Consider the following 7,026-nt stretch of genomic DNA (forward strand, 5'->3'; position numbering starts at 1 on the left):
ACCTCTTTATTTACAGTTGTACAGCCCTGGCCTATATTTTATTTCATAATTATATTATATTGTGCTTAACTTAGTTTATATTTAATAAAATTTTACTCCACTTCTTTATTTTATTATCGGTCCGTTAATGTTGCACCGAAAACGACCAAAGCAAATTCCTTGTATGTGAAAACTACTTGGCAATAAAGACCTTTCTGATTCGGAAACTGATACACAACTGATACACAAAGACACCAAATTCATTATCCGTACTGACCTGAATCAGGAGACTCTTAAAACTGTATGGGTTGAAATTCTTTTTGAACGGGCTAAATCAGTATTAGTCGGCACAATATACAGACCGCCAGAACAGAGTGGCTTTTATGATACACTGGATGGGTGTTTAGCTGGAGTTGAGGATGTAGAAACAATTCTCATTGGAGACTGGAACACGGATATGCAACGAATAGATGCACCCGTCTTCAAGTCATTCAGTAGGTTTTGTGATCTGCATGGCTTCAGCCAGCTAATCACCCAACCCAACCCACCCGGGTATGTGAATCAACACAGACTACCATTGATCTCATTCTGACCTCTGACAAGTCCAAGATCTCCAGTAAAGGGGTTATAGCATTAGCATGCGGGTTAAGCGATCATTATATGATATTCTGTACCCGCAAAAAGCTAAAACAAAAGGCCGGCTGTCACAAAACAGTCACATCTACAGAGCGGCTAAGTGGCGCAGTGGGCAAGGCGCTCGCCACTAACGCAGGAGATGCTGGGATGCAGCTCTCGGCGTTGCTTCCGGCTTGGCTGGTCGTTCATACTAATACAATTGGCAGTATTAGGGGGTGGGAAAGCCGGTGGGTGGGGATCGGACGTTGTGGACAGCGACTCCTACAGGTCGGTTGGTGCGCCTGTACAGCAGAATCAGGAAGTATCGGGGGCAGCATGAGCCTCCCACGCGTTACTCCTCACTACTGAGAGATTGCGCTGTACAGGTGAAAAGATACGACGGCTGCCTCCTCGTGTACCGGAGGGGACACGTGATGCAAGGCTTCATCCACATTGCAGCCGACCAGTGGGAGGCATGGTCTAGCAACGTTCAAGACAGGAGAGGGAAGAATTGGGTAAATACGAACTTGGGATGGGAGAAAAATTTAAAAATGGGGAGAAAAAGTTAAAAAAAAAAAAGAAAAAAAAAAAAAAACAGTCACATCTAGAGACCTCAAAACCTACTCTAGTGAGGCCTTTAACCTAGAACTGGAGAGCCTGGACTGGTCAGAAGAGCTCAGTGGTACACGTGTTGAAGAAACATGGCTTTGTTTCAAAACCAAATTCTCAACAGTACTGAATGACATGCCCCCCCCCTAAGAACCACCAGGGTAAAAAATCGCGCTGAGCCGTGGATGTACTCAGAAATACTGACCGCTATGAAAACCAGAGACAAAAAATGCTCTGAGTTTCGTAAAAGTCAGTCAAAGCTTACCAAAAGCTCGAGCAGTGAACTCCAAGCCCACGTGACTGAACTCAAACTGCAAAGAAACAGACTAAGAAATGAAGTAAACTCCAGGATCAAAACTGCAAAAAATAATTTCATCAATGACAAAACTGAGGAAAACTAAAATATTACTCAATAATCAACTAGGCTGCAGTAAAAAAACATAAAACCAGATTTTCAAACATAAACATAAAGACCAACAACACGCTCATCACAGACAAGCTGGATGTGGCCAATTACTTAAACATTTTCTTTTTACCACAACACTGGTAAATAAACTACCCTCCCACTCAGGGCATTTTGGGGTAGAACACATCATAGCCTACTACAATAATCTAGGGGTCCGCAAAGACGATTTCAAACTATAAATGGTAACAACAGCTGAGGTACTCAAAAAACTGAGCGCCCTCCAACCTAACAAGGCCACTGGCCATGACAATATCCCCTCCAAATTCCTCAGAGACTCAGCAGCCGCCATCACCCCAGTCATCACATGTTTCTATTCGTACCTCCATCTCGAAAGTCATGGAAAAAATAGTATACGAACAGGTCAAAAAGTACCTTGCGGGAAAAAATCTAATCTTCGAATTCCAATCTGGCTTCAGAACATCCCACTCCATGCCTTCTCTATTTGAATGACCACATCAAACAAGAGGTGGACGCGGGCAAATACTGCGGCATGGTCATGCTGGACCTACAAAAGGCCTTCGACAGTCACCCCATTCTGATTGACAAGCTGAAAGCAATTGGTTTTGATAGTCTATCAGTGAGCTGGATGCAATCCTACCTGGAGAGGAGAGAACAGATGGTGGAGGTAAACAGTACCCTATCCCCCCCCCCCCTCCCAGTGAGCTGTGGTGTTCCACAAGGAAGCATACTAGGACCGCTACTGTTCCTAATTTATGCAAATGACATGTCGTCAGCTTGTGACTGCAACTTGTTCCTGTTCGCGGACGACTCAGCCCTGCTGGTCTCTGACAAGAACAAGTTACAGGTTGAAAAAAACCCTCAGCTCGGAACTAGGCAAAATCTGCACCTGGCTCGCTGACAACAAACTATCATTACACCTAGGTAAAACAGAGTCCATTCTCTTCGGTTCAAATAACAAACTTAGCAAGGCCGACGGCTTCTCAGTTACAGTGGGTGACAATATTGTCACAAGGAAAGATGTCACAAGGAAAGATTACATACCTAGGTTCCATCCTAGAGGCAAATATTTCCTGTGACAAAATGGCATCCAATGTAATAAAGAAAGTCAACCAACGAACTAGATTCTTGTACCGGATCTCCTCTCTGGTAAACAAGAATACCCTGACTATGCTTGCACCTCATGGTACCAAAGCACCTCAAAGGCGCTAAAAACAAAATTACAAACATCACAAAACAAACTGGTCAGACTACTGCTTGACCTTACTCCTAGAACCCACCTCACCCCTGCCCACTTTGACAACCTAGGATGGCTTAGAGTAGACGACAGAGTACAGCAACTTGCAATGGGCCTGGTCTACAAGATACACTATACGACTAAGGTACCCATGTACATGTCAAAATACTTCCCAAAGGTCAGTGAATACCACGACCACAACACCAGAGGGAGCTCTACAAATCATGTTAAACCCAGATTCGGCTCAAACAAGGGACTAAACACGTTTCGCAATTATGCCACATCAATGTGGAACGCCCTACCCACAGCTGTAAAGGAATGTGAATCACTACCCACTTTTAAAACCACTCTCAAGGAGCACCTACGGGAGACTGCAATTCGAAACTGGCCCCTGTAAATGTCCTTACCCAACCCCCTCCAATGTACAGTAAATGTCCGAACCCAGTAATACACAAGACCCTCTTCTTGGAACCAAGTAAGGTTTTGTCGATAATCCAATGTACAGTTACCCCCACCCCGCCTACCCATCCCCCCCCCCACCCCACCAACCACCTCCAATGTACAGTTCCCCCCCCCCACCCCACCTATACCACCCCCCCCACCTCCTCCAATGTACAGTTTCTTCATCAAATGTATATACTCTCTTTTTCAAACTCTTTTTGTATCACAAACAGTACTGTATTTGTAAATCTGGTATGTCATAAATCTATAGATGTAGCAGTACTGTCTATCTGTATGTCATGTATGTCATTTATGTTATGATCAGTTGAAAATGGGGGACCCTGATGTAAACAAGATGAAAGTCTTTCTCTGATCTGCATCCCCTTAACAATTGTGTGTATTGAGCTGTACTGTATTGTACCCATTCTGCAATAATCCTAAAGTGGAAAGTGAGTTTGAAATCTCTCAATACAAAAGTTTGTATTTTTATGCCGGATAAATTAGGCCCAAATGTGAATAACTCTGGATACTGCACAGGTTTGTAAAACAGTTCACATGCAGTTTAATAAACAACCATCTGAGGAATGTCAAGGCTTGGCAAGTTATTGCAAAGTAGACTTTTTTGCAATGCAATTGCAATGTGATGGTCTGATGAAACTTGTGTTGTGTTTTGTCTAGTTCAGTAGTTCTCAAAGTGGGGTCCGGTGGTGACCCCCAGGGGCACTTAAAGGGGTTCCAGGCAGTCCCTAGTAAAAATTAAGAATAGTTAAATTTCACTATAATTTCACCCCCTCATAATCTCACACGTGGGAATACAGTGGCTCAGGAGGTAGAGCAGTCGTTTGGTCATTTGAAAGTTCCCGGTTCGATTCCGGCTCCTCCTGGCAGCGTGTCGATGTGTCGTTGATCAAGACACTTAACCCCTAACTGCTCCCGATGAGCAGGTTGGCACCATGCATGGTCGCCTCTGCCGTTGGTGTGTGAGTGAATGGGTGAATGTGAAGCAATAAATTATAAAGCGCTTTGGATGAAAGCGCTATATAAATGCAGTCCATTTACCATTTTACAATCCATAAGGTTTCACTCTCATCTTTAATTATCTCCTCATATACAATATAGACATATACTTCTGTAATAAAACGCATTTAAAAGCAAATATCTTGTGAAATGTGAGTCTGTGGTCTAATTTGTGTCGGTTTAGGGGTCCTTGCCAAGGACCTTGGTTTGTTGGTTTGTCTTGTTGAATGCTGCACCCTACTGGTGAATCATAGCATGACAATGAAAGTGAAATCATCATTCTATGCTGTGCCTAGTGCCTGTAGTTTCTGGCTGTAGCACCTGCACCAGTGCCATTGAAAGACAATTAGGAAAATTAAACTGGACTTGAAGTCTTTATTGGTAGCACATTGTTACAACCCCAGTATGTCAAGGGGAAGGGGTAAATAACATAAAGGATGATTTTGTTGTAATGTGTGATAAATTAACCAAAGGAAAAATAAAGCAATGCCCACAACAAATGTAGGTGAAATAAAGTAATCTATTGTGCATTTTATATATAAGTGTATACAATCAAACAAAAACACAGACCAATACACAATGAAAATGGTGGATTCTGAAGACACACAACCAAGGGGGAGGGGGAAGGAAAAAAGGAGCTTGAATGATGCCAAAGGAATTAACTGAGTAAAACAAAACAAAACTAACTCAGTAAGGAATATACTTATCTAACTATACACTAACAGAAAAGTCAAATAAAAACCCACTCCTCACTACCTACACTAACTAACCAAACATAATTATGTCCAAAACATACAATGTGCGGCATCACTCCTAACCTAGTGTGTCTAGAGTAGACAATATACTAACAGGAAGTGCCACATGGTTTTTAAAACAAGAGGAGGGCTTCTGATTGGTCAACTGGTGATTGATTGATGACTGGCTGAGAGGAACCTGGATCAGAGTAGCAGGTGGAGTGAGTGAGTGAGTGAGTGAGTGAGAGAGGGAGAGAGGGGGAGACACAAAAGGACAAACAAAATACAGCAGCCACATGCTGGAACGTAACACACATATTGCTACATTATCATGCAGCAAACACACATAATTATGCGAGATGGGTGACACACGCACATGCATTTTCATTTGGGTAGCCAATGAAATGTCCTCTCTGCACTTGCCCCATCCCGTCGTCCTTCCCCCCAAGGGCAGCCGGGAGCAGACATGGGTTGCGGTGTGGGCCGTGCCCCCGGGGACCAATCCGAGTGCTCCTGTCCGTCCGTTTATCTCTTTCTCTGGGGGGGAAACCCTTGCGAGTACCGAGCACGGGGAGAATATGCAAACTCCAGTCCACACAGAAAGGCCAGGGAGAAACCCCACCTGGGTACCTGGCAACCGAGTAACCCAGCAACCCGGTCCCCAAGTGGGATTCGAACCCAGGACCTTCTTGCTGTGATGCTGTGTTAACTATTGCACCACCATGCCGTGAGCTACACCTACTGTACCAACACCAGGATATGGTGTTAAATTATCTATTGCTGCTGGCAAGTGTGTATTAAGTGTTTATTAAGTGTGTATTAAGTGTGTATTAAGTGTTTATTACGTGTACCCCTCATCTCAGATGTTAACATTTACATTTACATTTAGTCATTTAGCTGACGCTTTTATCCAAAGCGACTTACAAGTTCTGTACGACAAGTCAGCAGGAAGGGCACAACTCTATCAGCTGAGTAACAATGTTCATCAAACATTGAATTGAGTTTGGCCCACAACATCTCAATAAGGCTCAACAGTGACTTCCAGCATCATGGAACCATCTTTCTCTCCACCCTCTCTCGGTAGACCCAACACCACCCTCCTCTACACCCAATAAACCCAACACCACCCTCCTCTACACCGTCTCTCAGTAGACCCAACACCACCCTCATCTTCACCCTCTCTCAAGAGACCCAACACCACCCTCCTCTACACCCAATAAACCCAACACCACCCTCCTCTACACCGTCTCTCAGTAGACCCAACACCACCCTCCTCTACACCCAATAAACCCAACACCACCCTCCTCTACACCGTCTCTCAGTAGACCCAACACCACCCTCCTCTACACCGTCTCTCAGTAGACCAATACCACCCTCCTCTACACCCTCTCTCAGTAGACCAACACCACCCTCCTCTACACCCTCTCTCGGTAGACCAACACCACCCTCCTCTACACCCTCTCTCGGTAGACCAACACCACCCTCCTCTACACCCTCTCTCGGTAGACCAACACCACCCTCCTCTACACCCTCTCTCGGTAGACCAACACCACCCTCCTCTACACCCTCTCTCGGTAGACCAACACCACCCTCCTCTACACCCTCTCTCAGTAGACCAATACCACCCTCCTCTACACCCTCTCTCGGTAGACCAATACCACCCTCCTCTACACCCTCTCTCGGTAGACCAACACCACCCTCATCTACACCCTCTCTCAGTAGACCCAACACCACCCTCATCTACACCCTCTCTCAGTAGACCAACACCACCCTCCTCTACACCCAATAAACCCAACACCACCCTCATCTACACCCTCTCTCGGTAGACCAACACCACCCTCCTCTACACCCAATAAACCCAACACCACCCTCATCTACACCCTCTCTCAGTAGACCCAACACCACCCTCCTCTACACCCAATAAACCCAACACCACCCTCATCTACACCCTCTCTCGGTAGACCCAACAC

Source organism: Notolepis coatsorum (assembly GCF_963971535.1).
Source record: "Notolepis coatsorum genome assembly, chromosome: 14".
Lineage (NCBI taxonomy): Eukaryota > Metazoa > Chordata > Actinopteri > Aulopiformes > Paralepididae > Notolepis > Notolepis coatsorum.